We start from the raw sequence: 20,336 nt of genomic DNA on the forward strand, positions 1-20,336 counted from the left end.
AGCTTCCAAATTCCTCAGTAATGACTTTTTCAATTATTCAGTCTTTTTCTGAACTTGAGATACTGACAATTTTGGGTAATATCAGAGGTCACATATTGTTTAAACAGTCTTGGTTGCAGTTGTGATGAGAAGTGCAGAGATCAGGCTCTACCTCTGAGCATTGGATAAATTAAGTTTAGGCTAAATTATCTTTCCTGGTTGATCTCTGCTTGCTAAAAAGAGGAGGAGGATGTTTCCTGTGCCTGCTCACCTCTGTCTCCTCCCTCTCCATGTGGGCACCAAACCTCCTTGGGGAGGGTGCTGTGAAGGCAAGTAATTCACAAATGTTACTGGGACAATCTGGGCCTTTGTGACAAAACAATTACTATTGACAGGAAGGGAAGCACTTTTGAGTTCCAGTAACTACAAAGTACAATATGTTCATTATCTTTTGGGAATAGTTTGGATTGGAATTCTAGGTCCTGGGTTAATAGATTGATGACCCTGCACAAGATACATGACAAATTGACTGTATGGAAGGCAAAAAGTTGAAATTGTAAGATTGTTTAGGAACACCTGAGCGGAAGCTGGCAAAATATGCTACTGGTTCTATCATTCTTCCTATTTATGATCAATTGTACCACCCCTGATAAATTCAGGCAAGAGAGTTTCGGTCTCACAGTTTGTCACCAGCAATCCTCTGTACTCTCCTTATGTCTGCTCACAATTCATCTACTTTGTTTTTATATATTTATAATAAACACAATAAATATAAGTTGTAAATCCATTCAACTATGAGTAAAAACCATACAGAAATGTTTTAGGAAGCAAAATGAAATGGTGTTTCACCTGAGTTGAAGGGGAACAAAAGTAAACTTTCTTTAATTCTTATACTTAAGTGATAGAATTGGTATAAACAAGGTTATTAAATTACCATAACTAAAGTAGATGAGTTTTGTGTACAGCATAAGCCAGATATGCCCATTCTAAACACTCGTTTCTCTGGGACAGAACCCATTAAATTCTGTTACTATGTGTTATTTGTCAGGGCACTGGGTCCAACAGATGGATTCTATCTGATTCTTTCTCAAAACAAAGCATTATATGTTATATGTTAGGCTCAACTAGGACATCTTTTACTGAGCACTTCATAATTCTGGTGATTTTCAGTTTTTTTGCTCATTTAAAAAAAAAAAATCAAAGGATTAAAACCAAAAGTTAATCTGGAAGACTGCTCAAACATAAATGTAAAGATTGAAACTAATTTATTTATTTATTTACAAAGGATACATGTTCTGGCTATTTCATTGAATAGCCATTATATAAATGGATAGCGCTTCATGATTATTCTGCCTTGTTTTTTAATCTAGTAGTCATTAAATAAGAACACATCGCTCTTAAACTTGGCATCTAAAATCCTTGTCCATCCCATGTAATTCCCAAGGAGAATTCACCAATGGTCTTGTTAGTATGGATGCACATGCTGTTTGTTTACATTATTTTCTGATATCACATTTTTTGGATACAAGTACACCTCCAGCAGAGAAGAAGGTTCACATTATTTTGTGGTGGGGAGAGGTGGTTGTCACTCACTTTCAAACTGTACAACTTGAGCCTTTCGGTGGGCCAAATAACCATGAGGTTTAGGTAATAGTGTGAAAGGATGGTGACAAATTCTGATGTGTGAGGTTTGCCTTAGTGAAGGAATCGTATAATGAAAATCAAACACTTCACCTATAGTTATGAATTTTAAGTTAATTACAGCCTGTTAGAGATAAATGGGTTTGGATTATATGATTATGTAAAATTGGAAGCTGCATCTACTCCATGGTGAATTTCTGCTCAGCAATAACCAGTTACCTTTTGGTAGCACTGTGTGTATCGACATTAATAATTTTAACTCATTCTCTGTACAGAAAAACGTTCACATTGCCTGGATGACATTTAACACAGTATTTAAACTGTCGTTAGAACCTTTACCTCATCTATATAGAACCTTTACCTGTGATACACAAGTCCCCTCTATCCTCTTAAATAAAATAAAAATGAAAAACCATCTAAAATTAACAAGCAAAACACTAAGTAGAAACAGTATAAAAATATTTTACCAGTAAATCTGGGGCAAGAGCTGTCTTTTAAAGAAAGCCTATTAAACTTGGCAGGAAAAAGCTTTGGAAGGAGTTCTTTGGAAAATATTATAATTAAAAGATTTGTTCAAATGTGTTTTTTTCCCCTTTTGAGGAGTTTAAAGAAATCCCTCCCTCCATAAATTGATTACCTCTCAACATGAGAACTCCTTGGCATTAAATACCAGTTAAGCTGCCACTGTGCTGATTTGAATGTTCCTTTGTGTTAAATGTAAAACAGGTTTTTAATCATATGATTTAGATGTTTTAATAGAAAGTAAATGTTTAACTTACTTTTGCTGCAGCTGAACCTTTATTTAATCCACAAGAACATTTACAATAAAGTGAGAACATGCCTTTATTTAAATAAAGCTTCATTGATGGGCTAGCTATTTTAAGCATTTCAGGATATACAGTCAAAAATAGGAATAATTTTTAAATAGAAATGACAGTTCACATTTACAGGTATAGCTTGTATAATATTTTAAGCAGTGATCAAGCTCAGATTGCAATATAAGGCCTGGCGAAAGGTAAAACTGAAATACTGTAATGGGTAAAAACACAGGGCTTTTAGGTGCCATATGGTTAGGTAAAACTGTTCTCTCTCCCCCACCCCCAAAGTGCCATTGGATTTTAAATGATTAGTCATGGTCAGTGCCTCTGTTTGCTTCTGAATACCGTACTGGGACACTGGTTTAGTAATAACTTCAGGGGAAGAATGCCACCTTCTGAAGTGAAGCATGGGCATCTCTTTCTGAAGCATTCAGGTTTTCCTGGCAGAGCTCCATCAAGTGTTGGAACAGGCTTGACCTTATTTAGCCTTTGAGCTCTTGATGCAAGATCACAGCTCAAGGTAATACAACTGCAGAGGATCAGGCTTATAAGGCAAAATTTCTCTATTGCTCCAAAGCTATTTTTTTCTTTAAAAAAAAAGTGGGTGGGGAGAACTATCAGTGGCCTGTGAAAAAAAAATACTGTAGAGGAATTCTGCCAATTCACTTCAATGTACTGTCTTTGCAGTTGCGCTGGGAATTAAGGAAGCCAGATTTTCTTTTCCTGCTAACATGGCAAAGTTTTATATACATTACCTACAATACAACATTCTCTGTTTCTTTGTACAAGTAGATCCATCAGATTGCTCAGGCTCGAGCAAATCTTTGCTCCTTCTAGAAGGGAGTTTTGCCCTAGAGACCCAATGGATAAGAAGATTGATGGGGCACTCAAAAATATTTTTGATTACTCTGCTGCTTAGCTGGCCATGCATTCATTATATGCAGCTCATGCCCTAACAGCGTGGAGTACACAGTTACAGGAGGAGCCCTCCATCTTCGTTTTAATTCCAGAATATTCAGAAAAGTTTTATCTGAGGGTAGTATAATTTGCAGTTTTTTATATATTTCCGCCATCAGAAGACAGACTACTAGGCCTATTAGCGTCTTAAGAAGTCAGTAGATCATAGGCCTCTGGAATTCTATTCTGAAGAAGGCTAGAATGGCCATGTATTGCAGTGCTTTCAGATTAACATGTAACACTCATATCTTCAGTTTGCTTTTCCACAGCCACAACAAAAATTACAATGAGGGGGAGAAAGAGAGAGACAAGGGAATTATCATATGAGAAAATAAATCCAGCTGATTGTCTCAGGGCAGGAGAGAGGAAATTGAATTGCGTGGTTTTATTATGAGATTGGCAGTGAGGTGGGGATTGTAGCTGCTCAGCTACTGTGATGATGAGCAGTATAGACATGGAGTCACAGACCTGGGGAAATGCATCCAAACAAATCAGGGACTGGGGAAAGACCCCATGCAGTTCTGACATGGGCTACGCACTCTGCTGAAGTTCATTGCTGCTGAAGTCTGTAAAAAGGGAAGACAAATGATCATTTGTTTACAGGCACTGAGTCAAGTTATTTCATGCCGGAGGTCAAAAGATAACTGTATAACAGCTGGCAACTTATGCTGTGTGTGGGGCATATATATGTTCTAATGTGAATGTCTCTGGAAGGTTAGTGACCACAGGGCATGATCTCGGCACACACTGTATCACAGGCCTCAGAGCGCTGCAGTGGTGCTAAACCACAGGTTGAAAAGTGCATTTCTGCTGTTGAGTATAACATTACTTTATACTCTTTTACTGCTCCATATCCTCACTGCCCTGTGAGATCAGCAGGTAGTGTTTAGAGGGTGCAGAGTGTAACCCATTTTTTTACAATTAATATGTGTGTGATTGGGTGGGTAAAGTGAATTTTGGGAAAGCTGATAAGAGGGCCAGGCTCCAGAAATGAGACGCTCCCTTCTGCCTCGGATTGAAAAAGGAGGTATATTTAGAATTCCACAGAGCCACAAAGCAGCCTGCACTGGCTATAGTGTAGTTAACTGGAAACATAAACCACTACTTAGAAGAGATTAAGTGGCACAAATTACAAACTTTACAAATAGTTAACTGATTTATAAATTATTGACTTTTAGGTATAGGTGTGACTGCACCTTTCCATTCTTTGTCATTCCCTTGCATACAAACAGAGGAATAATGAGATTCTAGCCCCCAAAGTATTTGGATCATTCATGTCTGAATCATTTCTGTTCTCTGTTTGGCTGCATTGATTTTTCAGTTTTGGATTTGTACTGTTTATCTTACTTTCAAGTCTGTAGGATTAAACTCTCTAACATCCTTGCTTCAGACTGCCGAATATTACTACCTTATTTTTAAAAATGTCTGGCTCCCAGTGATTGTAGAATCTGATTTTTTTGGGGGGAGAGGGAAGGGTAATCACATGGTAACTAAGCAGAAGGTCCAGTTAAGTCTTTATGTGGGCACATTGGGAGTGGATATACCTTACCTGGAAAGAATACCAAATGCTGTGTTGTGCAGTGTCTTCATTCTCTTTTTTTTCATTGTTATCAGCAAGGTGTTTCTCCTTTCTCTACATGCCAGTGACTTTGAGGAATTGGGGGATAGCCCTTATTAACATTGTTTAAATAAAGCATTTGCTGAAATTTTATGACTAGTGCCTACAGTTTTAGTCACAGTTCTTTGCCAAGGTTTGCATTTACAGATTATATGAATGTTATAATTAAAACCTTTTGTAGCTTGGGAGATAAGATTTGAAGACTAGACTCTTTTCCAATAGATGTTTTTATTTGTAAATTACGATTGCTGTCCATTTCCTTCTCTAATGAACTTGTAAAGTGTTGTATTTCAGACCTATGGAATGGATGGAGGATTCCCTTTTCAATTGATCAGCTGCGTTTGTTTCTTGACACCTATGGACACTTAACTTTTTATTTTTTCCCCATTAAAAAAGGCAACGCTGCCAAATTCTGGTTATGGAGCTGTGAGTGTGGAACTGCTTTTATAGATCTGTATTGATTTTAGTTGGAGGTGATAGCAAAAGTGGATTGCTCAACGTAACCCTCTTCTCTCATTGGAAGGTCCCAAATCCGTGAAAACATCTTGATCTCCAGAGCCAGCAGATGGCTGGTGGAGTGAATTTGATTGTGCTGCTGGTGTGCCAGTGAACTGGCCAGGGATATTTTGTCACTTCTTAGGGCGACCCAGGAGAGTCGGGCACCTTACTACCACCTGCCCTTAGTGTGAGGAAGTCTTGTGTGTGCCTGCCAGTGGTCAGCTCCCTGACACCACCAGTCACAAACAGTGCAAGCACTCACCCTACGCGGGCTTAGGGTGACCAGGTGTCCCAATTTTATAGGGACAGTCCTGATATTTGGGTCTTTTTCTTATATAGGCTCCTATTACCCCCCAGCCCTGTCCCGATTTTTCACACTTGCTGTCTGGTCACCCTACGCGGGCTCCATTGTCCTGCCACAGGTTAGCGGTAGGCACACACCAACCTCAATGTCTAATCTGAGTTCTGAGCTCTTTTTCCAAGGATTTTGTCAATTTTTCATTGGTGTGTAAGCCCGTGCCCTCTTCCATCACTGAATAAATAATTTTCTCTGCAGTAACATTTAATGTAATTCTAGCTTTGCCTTACACAGAGAAGTTTTCACAGGGTGTTAATTTACATTTATGTAGAGCTTTATATCAAACTATTTCTAACTGCTTTACAAATGGGTGGGGTAAATCCTCATGTTACAGATGGAGGACACATCCAAGCCCACCCAGTAAGTCAGTTTTAGAGTTTTGACTAAACCCCACAGATCCACTGCTATAACCACTAGACCTGTTGCTTTCCTTGTAAAAACAAATGGAGGGGACATTTTGCTTTCTGTTTGAGGCCGTGAAGCTGTTCTAAGATTAGGAATCTAAACCTGTCTGTGAAATCTTCAGTTTGTGTAGACTGACAAAGGCCTGCTGTCTTCTAATTTACTAATTTAATGTACTAATGTACACAGTCTAAGAATATGGCCCATTGTAATTCTCCAGGAAGCCAATATTGTTAAGAAAACTAGCATGCTAGGTTATAAATTACTGAGGAGGAAGTCCAGGGCAAGTATAAATAGAAATTTTTTCAAGCTGGGAAGAGATTCCTTGTGTCAATTGCAGATCATGAGTGCTAATACTATAGCTTTTTATTGTTTATATGAACTGTCTAGATGATCAGATGAAAGTCAAGATTCGTAGCTTGGAAGCACAAGGAAAACTGCAATCAGCTTCTGAAGCATTTACAGTATGTTCTCAATTAAGATGTGCTCCTGGGAGAGGGACACTCTGTTCAGGGCAGCTGAATGAACAATGAGCAAGAAACAAAACAGAGGGAGTGTGCCTGGGAAAAGGCTCTGGGCCTTGTGAGGAAGAGCTCCTAAACTGTGGCCTTGTTTTTAAAGGGACTAGGAGAAACAAACTGTGTGCAGGTGCAGAGAGTTACTCTACTGATTCACCCAGGCTGTCATGGCAGGTGGGTCTCGTTAAATCTCACTCAGTGTAGGTAAGAGGCAGAAAAGTCCAGTGAAGGGAAAGCAAGAGGCAAGGATAGAAAGTCCTAATAACAAGATAAGCCTCTGCAACAGCTTGCTCAGAAGAAAGCTAGGGGCAAGTTTCTGTTGATTTGTTTTGAAGTGCAGTCCTGCTTTCAAGACGGTTGTTTAAGACACGGAGGAAGCTAAATAAAGACAAATACTGGAAAGCAGGTATGCTCCATAGTATCCTACTCTGTATGTGCTGCTGTGTTATGGGGTATGAAACGTGTCGTACTAGCTACTAAGTGTTGCAGGGTGCTAACAGGGTGAGTGATACTAGTGAAAATGAAAATCTCTTCAGTCATTCTGGTACGCTGCAATGAAAATAAAGGACACTACATCCCATAGCTAGGGGAATACAAGAGACCATGAATCATGTGGGTATCTGATTAGTATCCACTCTTGCTCACTGTGCAGCTGAAATTGCACTTTGGGGTTGGGGTTAAAGTAAAATGGAATTTAAATTATTCCAGATTTCAACATTGTACTTCAAAGTTAAAAATGACTTAATGTTGAAAAGACACCATTTTGTGGTGACCTGAACAGGGTTCTTCAAAGTGGGAAGAGAATTGTTAAAACTTACCCAGGCTATTTTTTGAAAAAGCAGAGAGGCTCTGGCATCTGCACTAGGTATTGAAATTACATCTCTAGTCTTACCATACAAATGCATGTAAACAGGAGTACTCCCCCCTGAGAAAAAATTTCATAGAAATTACTAAAAGCATCTATCAGGATCAAGTTCAAAATAACTTTTATTTTTAAGCACTAATGCATTGGAAAGTTATCTGGATCTCTCTTTAAGTTTTTCTTTTTTACTTTAACTTCAAAACTGGCATTTCAGATCTGGATTTTAATGTGAAAAAATAAACTTGAGATATGCATTCGTTAACTTAATCCTATTTAATAGCTTTTATGTACAACCTACAGTTTCTATGTCCAGTCAGAATGACTGCAAATCAGAGTGTTATTTTGATTTAAAATGGTAACACAATTGTGTGAGTACATACAGTTAACAGTTTACAGAAATTTAAAATAACTTAAGTAAATTCCTTGTGGTAAACCACCTGGAATTGTGCAACCTACAGTTAATTTTAAGTGGTGCTTCATGGTTTTAGAATGATGTCACATACATTGTGGAAACACCGATTCCTATGCTGAGTCACAAAGGACACAAATATACTTTGTAAAGGAGTGGCCTTCAAAATCACAAAAGCTAAATGCTTTAAATACAGTGACCTGGGAGAAAAGACCTAATTTTATTGTGTGTGTGTGTGTGTACACAAGGCTTTTCTCATTAGTACAGAACAGTACTACAGTTCATTTGCTTAAGGCTCAGATACAGTAAATGTAATTCTTGGTTTTAATTTATGTATTAGCTTTCAAACATTTAAAACTATTATATTAATGCAGGTGATCATATCTGGATAGATTATGATGTTGCTATGTACAGGCTTGCACTGTAAGTTGTTGAGATCCAATTATGTAAGTGCTTGTGTGCTATAAATAGCTCATTAGTCTGAGAAGTTGCATTCACCACACAGGCACTGCCTGTTTTTGTGCATTCTGTAGTAAAAGTCTAGAGGATGGGTTTGTGTGAGTGTATTTGGGACAGATTAGCACTTGCTACATTTTGTGCCACTGGGAACAAAGGCCCTGATCCTGCAAATACTTAATGCATTTGCTTACCTTTTGATTAGGTGAGTACTGCACAAATGTTTGCAGGATCGCAAACTAGGTATCTCCTTTTTTCACTCTGGTCTCTATACCTTCTACCATGTCAACGTGTATACACCGAGTGACATCCCAATCCCAGTGCTCCAGGCCCGTGCCCCTTTCTCATTCGAATCACCTCTGAAAGCACACTGCTTCTGTGAGCCTCTCACACGCTAACTCCCATCATCATCAAATGCTTCCTTTCCATTCTTGCCCATCTTTTAGGCTCTGTCCACGCTAGAAGATTTTGTCTCTGTTTAGAAGGTGTGTAGTATGGATGAAGCCGTAGTGTAGGCAGGATACAGGCCTTTTTAATTCTTTATTACTTAGACTGCTTCTAATTGCAATGTAAAGCATTCCAGATTTCTCATTGATGTGTCCCCTAATGCACAAGAAACTGAAGTATCATTAAATTACAGGGCATCAGTGGATTGATGGCTTTTTTCCCCCTCTGCTTTACAAAACAAATACCAGAATATATTTTATTAAATGCATATCAAATTTAATGCATTATGCTAAGAAAGCCAAAAAGATAAATTGTTTTATGATACATTGTTGCTTTCCTCTGACTTAAATGTATATTATGCCCAGGTGCCTCTTAATTAAAAAAATGTCTTTGAGCTAAAACTTTTCCTAGCAGAATCAAACATCTGAAACCAGAGACCAGCACTGGAGCCCAGGGCTTCTCTAGTGTAGTTAACCGTGGAATGTTAATGTTTTAGTATTACATTTTGCTTTTTTACAAATGGACTCCAGATAGGAACTGTTCTTTCCTGTAGCTTTGTTTTTAGCAATGCAGTTTAGAAAGAAACCCATGAAACCTGCCTCTGCTAATCATCTCTCAAAAACCTGAATGGATTGAAAATGTGACAATTTCTCCTCTCTGTGTATAAACAAATGAGTTCATATTTGGTTGTGTTCTGCTAAGGTCAAGAAGAGGGAAAAATTGCGCTTTCATGGGTGACATGACACCTGTACCCTCTGGCCTAATTTAACATTCTCAAACTGCCGGAGGTAATGCACATGCTAATATCCTCACACCTCAGCGCTCCCTTTAACTTGTCTACCTTTTAGGAGTTAGAACCTTCCTTTTTTTCCCCAAGGACCCTGCCTAGAACAGTAAAAATTTCTTTCTGGCTGTAACACGCTTGCATTTAAAACAGAAAGGCTAAGGCACAAAAAGTGTTACACCTAGCAAGGGACATAAAGGCAATAAGAAGAGGTTCTTTACATCCATAAGGAGCAAAAGAAAGATGAAGGAAAGCGTAGGCCCTTTACTAAGTGGGGAAGGAGAGCTAATAACTGATGATATCAAGAAAGTTGAGGGGTTTAAAGCCTATTTTGCATCAGTCTTCACTAAAAAGCTTAATGGTGACCAGATACGCCACACAATATTAACGAGGGGGAAGGAATGCAAGCCAAAATAGGGAAAGAAGAGGTTAGTGCATTTTGATAAGTTAGATGTATTCAAGTCAGCAAGCTCTGATGAAAGTCATCCTAGGGTACTTAAAGAACTAGCTGAAGCGATCTCAGAAATGTTAGCACTTATCTTTGAGAACTCATGGAGGAGTGGTGAGGTCACAGAGGACTGGAGAAGGGCAAGCGTAGCACCTGTCTTTCAAAAGAGGAACAAAGAGGACCCAGGGAATTATAGACCAGTGAGCCCTACTTTGATACCTAGAAAGATACTAGAACAAATTATTGCATACAGACTGACAGTGCACCGGGAAGATAATAGGTTTAAAAGGAACAGCCAGCATGGATTTTTCAAGAACAAATCAGGCCAAACCAACCTAATTTCCTTCTTTGACAGGGTTACTGACCTACTGGATAGGGGGAAGCAGCAGCTGGAATGGATCTTGAAATTCCACAGCATGTACTTGGGCAGCCCAGCTATCCCTGGCCCATATCTGCTTGTTCAGAGTGCAGAAGAAAGGGGAATTGAAGACATACTCCAAATGAGGAGCCTCAATTATCAGTTATCAAGTGACATGATTACTAGGTGCCCAACTGATTCTCAGAGGTGTTCTCTCCGCTTGGGCACCCAAACTCACTCCTCTTTGATAGGTTAGGTCTAAATTCTCCTAGTTCCTTAGCTCTGTAGTCCCTCTGCATCCAGACTCTGCACAGCAACAGTGGGCCCCTGCTACAGGCATGCTGACTACCACCTACCTTTCTGGTCACACATGCTTCTATAGTAGCTGAAATGATCCCATGAGCTTATTTCTTCCTGTTTCCCTAAAACATGTCCTGACTCTTGACAGATCATCTGATCTCTGGGCAGACTGAGCTTCAGAATCGGCGTCCAGCCAGCCATGTCCTATCTTATTGGAAAATGACAGAAATAATGCTCCTGACTGGCTAGTGGCAGCAGCTGACAATGTGATTTAATGGAATCTTGTTCAGCAAGCTATTGGGGAATCTTATCCACACTCCTAGTGAGATTGCAGCACCACACTGTGTGCAGAAAACAGGGCCTTCAATGACTATTAATTTTGTGTTTTGTTAATCTAAAATGGTGGGGAAAGCCCCAGTCACGCACTGAACTGTAAGCAACATTCATTTATGTACATGTTAATTTAGAAGTAATTGCTTCTAGGGAGGCGCTGTTGAGACGGGGAAACCCTGAGGAGCTAGATTTTGGCTTGAGGGCTGATGTTTGAACTGCAGCAAGGAGTAGCCTTGGGAGGTTCTGTGCCTCAGAGACCTCACATTGAGGCAATTCCTCCTTGCTCCTGTGCTAGCCTGAACCAGAAGTTAATTAAATGTTCCCCCATATACTGAGTTGGAAGTGGGGGAGCAAAGGCTCCACCCATTTCCTTCTCCTCCCGGACCACCCGTGCCAGCAAAGGAATCAACAAATGAATAACCCTGATTGTTCTTATGTGCCTGGACCCAAGATCTGGGTTAGTCCCTACGCAGGTAAGGGCGGTTCTGACTCTTCTCACTGTCTCGCACAGAGATGGAGTCAGAATCTAGCCCTAAGAAGCCCATAGTCCCTGAGTCAAGGTTGGGTAAGCACCTGACCCAGACTAACCCTTTTTGAATACTGTCTGAAGCATCTCCCATTGCTTTCTGCTTGATTCTTCATGTTAAGAAGCCATTAAAAGTCACAGTAAATGTATGTACCTGCTAAAATTTCCCTGATGATGGCATTCTAGAAATCACATCCACAGCTCACTCCCCTCTGGAATGAATGTGGTGGCTGGTTTTCAAAGCTCAGCTATTATGCAGTAGTTTGTAATGTTGTTCTGATAGGCACGTGCTTCCTAGCAGTTCACTGCCTTGTGTACAAACAATTTCGGATAAATTGCTGCTTTCATTAATATTTTGAATCACTTTCTCTGGCAAATATATTATTGTTGGAGTCCGAAAAATAAGCTAGATATATGCAGTAGCACAGCTCCCCATGGGGCCCAAAATAAAATGGTAAGAATTGGTGTGACTTAAGGTATCACTCTCGGACCCTTTGATATAGTAGTAATGTAGTGTTTGGAAAGTTAATTCTCTTAAAAAGGGATTCTGCTGCTCTTAAGAAGAATTATGTATAACCACTGGCCTTAGCAGATCTGGAGCTATAAATAACCATGTGCCCAGGCTTATTAGCAAAAAGGTCCACTACTAACTCCTCCAATAGTAAGTGTTATGGCAGGCAACAGGAAAATTACATAAGGCAATGAGATGAAAAAATTGGAGAAATACATTTTTAAACTAAAGCTCTTGTCAAGCATTTAACAGATGAGTTTTCCTTTTGTTCCTGTGCACTTCAGTGCTTGAAGAATAAACTTTGTGAAGTTAGTAATGTCACTGTATGAAAGCATTTTGGTTTTTTTAAAATCTCAAACCCAATTGTGTGTTCTGTTGTTGTACTGATCATTACCTATTACTGACCCTTTTTCATGGGACTCTTTATGCTGTAAAATGCTTTTAAACAGACCAACTTCCTGAAGTCCATTAAAAATTAAATTACAAACTGAAGTGAAATATTTGTGAAAAATTAATTGTGAAATTAAAAGTTTATTGCCTTTCAGTGCAGAGGAGGGGTCACATTGCTGGGGATTCCTCATAAATAAATAGCTAGTGGTTGGAGTAGAGATACTGAAGAATAGTTTTCTCCTGGTGGAGTGCGCATGGAGATGTGTGTTCATGTTTTGTCAGTAATATAATATAGACCTTTACAGGATAAAAAAGAAATAGCCAGTTTCCTCTTAAGTGGTGTGTGAAAAGAATAATTTAGTCTCCAAAGCTGTCACAGCAATCAAAGTTTCCTAATGATCAAATTATAAAGCTTTGTGGACGAAAATGGCACTAGAAAGTACTCTGGAATGTGGAAAACTCACTGACGTTTGTGTCTGACGAAGTGGGAGATTTTCTTGTGTTTTCCTTGGTTTTCCAGTGGTTTGCATGCCGAGGGAGTGGGACTCAGTGTCCCTGGGTGTTACTGGTTTAACGAGGTGATGGGAGAGGGAGTTTGTTGTTACAGAGGACCAGAGAGGGAACTTGGGACCCCAGCCAATGGCCTGGAGGATGGATACGCCAGCGACTGGGCACCTGATGACCCGAGGACCCAGCTCTGGAGTTGCAGCTGGTTCTGGCCAGTGGGAGGACAATGGGCTGTAAAGAGAGGACCCCATGACTTAACCAGCCGGTTCCAGCCAGAGGGGGCTGAGAGGAGAGGAGGCCCAGGCTTCCCAGTTTACGACCCTGTTTACCTGGAGAGAAGACAATGGACAGAGGGGGCTTAGGGCCGGGGATATCGGAGGCCCAGCTGAGAAGCAGGGGGGCTCTGGGCTGGAGAGGGGGAGCAGGCAGAGCCCACCTGGATGCAGGGGAGACTTGGATGTGCTGTGCTGAGAGAGGCCAGGCCTGAGGGCCCTGAGAGTTTCCTGTGCTGTGTTCAATGGATCAATTGAATACCAGTGTAATTCAATGGAGTTATAGCAGGGAGGTATTTGGACCGATCTGTCCAATTTTGTCATAGTTACTCAAGTATGGAGAGTTTTAGAGCACTCCTTCTGTTTGGCATATGCAGTCTGAACTTGTAAGAATGTGTTATTCATCACTTTAATCGGTGATCTGGTTGGGATGGACTCTGGGATTTTATTTTCTCGTCCCATATTTACATTTCTTTCTCCACAGGAGAAGAATAATCCTGTAGGTTGAGATTTTCGAAGCCAGCTAGTGGATTTATTGAAATTTTATAGAAATGGTGTGACTAATTCCCTTGGTCAGAGTTGAAAATCTCCACTCTAATGCTTATTCCAAGTGAAACTTCATTTCCCACAATAGGAATTCCTTCCAGCCAACCCCTCTGTTGTTAAGGAGCAGCGAGGATGCCTTTGAAGGGAGAATGGTCCAATTCTCCTTGGTTAGAGAGAGGTATTTGAGAGGTGAGGGATAAAGTGTAAAGAATGTGGAAGATCCTCCTGGCGGTGAGGAAGAAGACAGGAAGAGCTAACCCTTCCTGCAGGTTATATTCTCTAGCGACGTCTATCTGCAGCTCATAATTCAGCCCCCAGTTACGAAGAAGGGCTGCAGAACCCATTAGTGTCTCAGGGTAGGATATAAAAGAATAATACCCACCCTGTCTCCTCTGCTTGTTGCGCCATGCTTGTGGGCGCTTGGGCAGTTAGCATTTCAGGACTTTCCTGTCTGCTGATAAACCATGTATGGTGCCTGTTTTGTAACTAGTCCTGTCCTGTCCTTGACCTAGGAAACAGGCTTTTCTGCTCTGTAATCTAAGTACAGTACTGTGTTCAAAGAATTGTGCTATCGTTTTGACTCCAGTAACATGCAGCACATGGAGTCACAGCAGTTTTTTCTAATAATTTGCTTTCTAGTTTTAAACACTAAGCATCTTTGTATTTCTGTTACTGCTGCTAATTTGTTGGATTGTCCAATGAAGAAAGGAAACATTCGGAAACTATGATTTTTCTGCCTGTTTTTCATTATTCCCACCATAACAGAAATCCTTTTTTGACCGTAAATAAAATGACAAGTAGCTGTAGGGTGCAGTACACAGAACAAAATAAAATTGTTCCATTTTAGACTTGTTCTACCCCACTGATACAGAAAATGAGGTTAGGCTGAAGTGACTGCAGGCAGTGTAATAACCTTGCCAATAATCTTTGTCATATAAATTAAAAAGTTATACATTTTTAATTGATGTATTTAAATGAAGGTAGGTAAAACAAGATGATTATTTAAAATAGAAGAACTCAGTATCTTTAACTAGGGACAAAGGGCCCTTTTATTTGTGTTTCCTGCATTTCCTCAGTTTGTGACATAAATATTTGAAAGGTTTCTGCATTGAATTAAAAAAAATTGAAATGGTACTCAGTGTTTCCTCCTTCGACAAAAATAAAATCTCTTAGGCAGCATAATAAAACATAGGTTATTTGCCCAGAGCTGTTCAAATCTCAGGTAAATAAACATGCATTTTAGACAGTTTTTTTCCCCCTAGAAGCTGTTCAGACGTCTCAAGTAAATATTCAAAATCTCTGGATTATTGTTTAGCTAGACGTTATCTGCTTAGAGGACTTTTATTAATTTAAACCCATTTATTGTAACAATTTGATCCACACTGTCGATTAACATAACATTGTATTGCTACTAAAGAAAATAAGAGAGAAGTGGATATTTATATGGCCATTCTTGACTTGTCCATTCTAATTGATTTCTTTTAATTGTTCATATTGTGTCTTAGGACCAGTAAGGTTTCAAGGTATAAGAACACAGCAGTTGCACAAAACAAGTGTTAAACATTGTGTTTTTGTTTCTTTAAAATTATTGAATGGATTTTTATGTGGTTGGGAATTACGCCTAAAAGAAAAATGATTCTTATGCAGACATTCAGGCCAGAGTGAAATGAAACCCCATAAAGCAGGAGTTAATGGTTGAGGTTATGTGGCATACTTAGATGCTAGGGCTGCCCATGTGTTTTCCCAGTAGCTTGCATCAGAGTTCATTGATATTACTGTGTTCAAACTCTGCTCCCTCTTATTTTTCACAGTAAGCTTTTATTGACAGATAAGTGTGCAATATTTAATTTAGCAGCATTCAACCTCCTTAAAAATAGCACAAATATTGAGAAGTCATTGCTAAAAGCACTCAATCAATTTCAATGTAATTAAAAGGTATCAGATCAAAGCATAATTTGGTAAAGCACAATAATAACCACAGGTATGTAGATCAATGTGTAATGGTAAGGATTTCGGCTCTGGGCCTCACTGAAGGGCAGTGGGATTAAGAAGATAGAAACACATGTCAGAGACCAATGCCTGGTTTGCCATCTCTTTGGATAACCCAGTCTACTGGTTTTAAAGGATAGTCCTGAACCCCACAGGAATCCAGCTGTACTCTCGTCTACCTGCTTTTTATTTTGTCTGCATGTCTTTTCTAGGAGGAAAATCTCTCCATGCACGAGGCGTAGATGCACCTTGCCCTGTCGCATGCATCATCTGCTTTTTAGAATCTTAAATTAGTCATTAAAGTCTCTCCATCCCAATACTCCAGCATACAGGGCAAACCTGTGGATCTCGGATGCTTTAGGGAGATCAATATCTTCCGTTCAATGTTGTTTGTTTGTTTGTTTTAAACTCTGGGGCACAGAGCTGAGGTTGGGAGAAGAGGGCGTTTGAAATAAATAGAGGTTTATTGTACACAGAACTTCAGAGCCGTAACTATAATGTGCGATAACTTTATGGATTCACCCTTTGTGCTCAAGTGACCACAATCTCTTCTGAAGGCTGGGGTGGGTTTTTGTATAATCTAAAGCCGTGCGTAGTCACTTTTTAAATTATTTTTCCCAACAGAAAACCTATAAAGGAGTAAAGGTTCTTGGTAGGTTTGCATGTTTTTTAGCCTTCCTTTTTATTTTGATTTTTTCCACAGAGCATAACAGAAATAGTATGAGTAAAAAATACCTCCGAATAATCAACTTGCTGGTAAGTAAGGTAGTCCCTTTGTTGTTCATAGATGTGTTTTAGTGAATAATCTTGAGCTTTTTTTCCCCACAAATGACACCATCTGCAACTCTACAACAGTTTATTAATCAACAAAAACAATTTGGAGTTCAGTTTTTTTCTCTCTTTTGAAAAAAACCTCCTAGCAGTGACTGTTCAGGGTGTCTGGTGTTTTATTCTTTTTATTGTGGCAGCCTCACATTTCTTAAAGATAACCTAAACTACACAGATACAAGTCTGGAATTATCTAGCTGGCTAACAGAAGTCATGGGGGCTTGCAAGATCCTCCTCCATTCTATAAACTGCCAAACTGCCTATGTCACAAAGCGTTACAACTGCTGATAAAGTTTTGCTTAGGAGCTATTTTTATTAGTGTCTTGGGGACAGCTCCTCAGCTGGTGTCAAGCAGCATAGCTTCATTAAATTGTGCTGATTGACACTAGCTGAGGATCAGATCATGGGTCTTTTCAATTGCCAAAATAGAAAAGATTTAGCTCAAAGACAGAAATTACAAATCATACACAGACTGTTCCTTGGCTTCTGGAATGTTTTTCCTGGTGGCGCCTCGACTGCTAATCTGTTTTGACACATTTTAAAACTCCTCTTTGGAGAATCAAGCAGCTGCTTAAAACAAAAAGCAGGATCTGAAATGTGTTTTTATGAATGAAATAAGAATTTTGTCTGATTTATATCTGAGCTGTAAAAAAATTATTCTACCGGAATCCTCTGCATTCTTCTACAGCATGTCACTGTCAAGAAGGTCATCCTGTCCCTTCAATCCATCTCACAGTATCTATGTTTACATAGCACTGCAGACAGGGTCATAAACTAGAGTGGAATATTTAATAAGGCACCTTTTAAAAATAAGACTTTTCATATCCTACTTTTATTGATTCCCAATTTTACCAACTCAAATTTCACTGGTATTTAGGAGCTGTATGTGCAGCACAAATTAGGGAATAGGCTTTTTTATTTTCCTGCAAACAACATTTTCATCATAACTACTCTGCCTATAATAAAGCAAAGGGTAACATGGTATATTAGATGTTTAAGAAGTAAAAGGATTCATCCTTGTTGCTATTATACTCAGTGTCACCATAAACAGTAATCATTCTGTTATGAAAGTGACACCTAGAGAATGGAGAGGCTGCATTTAATTTATACTTGCCCAGTCAGCACCTGTGCAAAACTGCCATCTTGTTAATTGAAACAAAAAATTAAGGTGAAATCCTTCTGTTACTGGTTCAACTATCCTTATGGCCAGTACACACAGGGGCAAAGGAACCTTCCTTAATATCACACACTCAGATGCTTCCAGACTGATGTTGGAGGTACCTGCTCAGGAGGGTGAAAGGACTGAAATATTCTGTGTCTCTTCCCTGGGATTGTCCACAAGGGGGCCAATACCCATTATTTATTTATTGATGTGGACACTTGCTCACTAGGAACTGGACTGGGTTCCTTCCAATTAATTTCATATCAGACACCCAACTTCCAGCAGTTTGCAGCCATTACCAACCAGGGTGGGATTTTAAGCAGTAATCTGGAGGCGAAGGGATATTCCTCTCCTTTCCAGTGCCTTTTGGTTGCATCTTTCTTGTTTACTTGGATGGCTGAATTCATGGTTGTAAAAGGACAAGGTATAGAATCATAGAATCTCACGGTTGGAAAGGACCTCAGGAGGTATCTAGTCCAACCCCCTGCTCAAAGCAGGACCAATCCCCAGACAGATTTTTGCCCCAGATCCCTAAGTGGCCTCCTCAAGGATTGGACTCACAACCCTGGGTTTAGCGGGCCAATGCTCAAACCACTGAGCTATTCCTCCCCCACAAATCAGTGCTTACAGTAAGCTAAGACTTTCTTTTTGTTGTCGCAAATAGTAAATGTGATTATTGGTAAACACAGTTCGGATCCGACGAAGTGGGTATTCACCCACAAAAGCTCATGCTGCAAAACGTCTGTTAGTCTATAAGGTGCCACAGGATTCTTTGCTGCTTTTACAGAACCAGACTAACACGGCTACCTCTCTGATCTTATGTTCTAAATATCTGCATTTCAGTACATTCCATAGCTATTGCAGTATGTTTTTTTTACTTTCATTTGTTCTGTAGCTGGTATTATGATTCAGATTGCTGGTGAAGAGGGTGACCAGATGTCCCGATTTTACAGGCAAAGTCCCAATATTCAGGGGTTTGTCTTATACAGGCGCCAATTACCCTCCCCCCCCGTCCCAATTTTTCACAATTATCTGGTCACCCTACTCATGAGAAATGTTAGATCACAAAGCATCTCAAACGGAAGTGAAGGAACAGAAATGGACACCATGTAAAATCAAGCACAAGGGTTTATTATGCACAGTGCTGGCGGAGTGTCACTTTGCTTATTAGGCTCAGTGAGACGCTGCTAAGCAATTGATTACAATAGATTATATAGGGTGCTTATGGGCAGAGAGAAGCAAGGGGGTGGGAGTTCCCATGCCCCTGGATAGGTTCTAGCAGCAAGACAAGATTAGCACAATAAACCAATAGTCTAAAAGATTACATAATGGCTCCACCCATAGCTCAGGTTAACATGTTGCTAATAAACAGGTGTTTTCCCTCAAACCTTTCCTATTGCAATGTGTAGGTTAAATCCTGACTTTGGGTCTATAGGGATGAGGAAGCTCTTCCGGTTGGCCAACCGGTACATTCCTGGGGATTTAAAGCAAAAGACAGTGAAGAGTACACAACAATAGCAATTGTTTTGGAGTTCACCATTGTGTTTCTGAGAAATAGAAGTGGCATCTGTGAAAGGGAGGACACAGCTGTGAAAGGGAGGATGTCCTAACTGATACTAACATATCTAGTGAGGTAAATAGAAAGGAGCATAAACACTGCCAAATTAAGTGTCAAAATGTAATTTAAAAAGCCAAAAAGAAGTTTGAAGAACGGCTAGCCAAAAACTCAAAAGTAATAACAAAATGTTTTTTAAGTACATTAGAAGCAGGAAGCTGCTAAACAACCAGTGGGGCCCCTGGACGATCAAGATACAAAGGATGATGAAGTAATTGTGGAGAAACTAAATGAATTCTTTGCTTCAGTCTTCATGACTGAGGATGTTAGGGAGATTCCCAAACCTGAGCCGGCTTTTGTAGGTGACAAATCTGAGGAACTGTCACAGATTGAAGTGTCACTAGAGGAGGTTTTGGAATTAATTGATAAACTCAACAGTAACAAGTCACCGGGACCAGATGGCATTCACCCAAGAGTTCTGAAAGAACTCAAATGTGAAGTTATGGAACTATTAACTAAGGTTTATAACCTGTCCTTTAAATCGGCTTCGGTACCCAATGACTGGAAGTTAGCTAATGTAACGCCAATATTTAAAAATGGCTCTAGAGGTGATCCCGGCAATTGCAGACCGGTAAGTCTAACATCAGTACTGGGAAAATTAGTTGAAACAATAGTAAAGAATAAAATTGTCGGACACAGAAGAACATAAATTGTTGGGCAAAAGTCAACATGGTTTCTGTAAAGGGAAATCATGTCTTACTAATCTTTTAGAGTTCTTTGAAGGGGTCAGCAAACATGTGGACAAGGGGGATCCAGTGGACATAGTGTACTTAGATTTCCAGAAAGCCTTTGACAAGGTCCCTC

The 20,336-nt window shown here is 39.7% G+C and overlaps 1 protein-coding gene across 3 annotated transcripts in view; it reads left to right on the plus strand.

Annotated features, from left to right (window-relative positions):
• The window catches only part of CAMTA1 (calmodulin binding transcription activator 1), an 833,035-nt gene that overhangs the window by 70,042 nt on the left and 742,657 nt on the right, over window positions 1-20,336 (plus strand). Inside the window, exon 1 of one of the 3 annotated variants that reach the window (XM_039508610.1) lies at window positions 7,007-7,195. The exons of 1 other annotated variant lie outside the window; for it this stretch is intronic. The gene's annotated coding sequence lies outside the window, so the exon portion shown is untranslated. Of the gene's footprint in view, window positions 1-7,006; window positions 7,196-20,336 lie in introns of those variants that run through there. One more of the 3 variants, XM_039508611.1, reaches the window with a different exon arrangement.

This window comes from Mauremys reevesii, linkage group 21, assembly GCF_016161935.1.
Source record: "Mauremys reevesii isolate NIE-2019 linkage group 21, ASM1616193v1, whole genome shotgun sequence".
NCBI classification, from domain to species: Eukaryota; Metazoa; Chordata; order Testudines; family Geoemydidae; genus Mauremys; species Mauremys reevesii.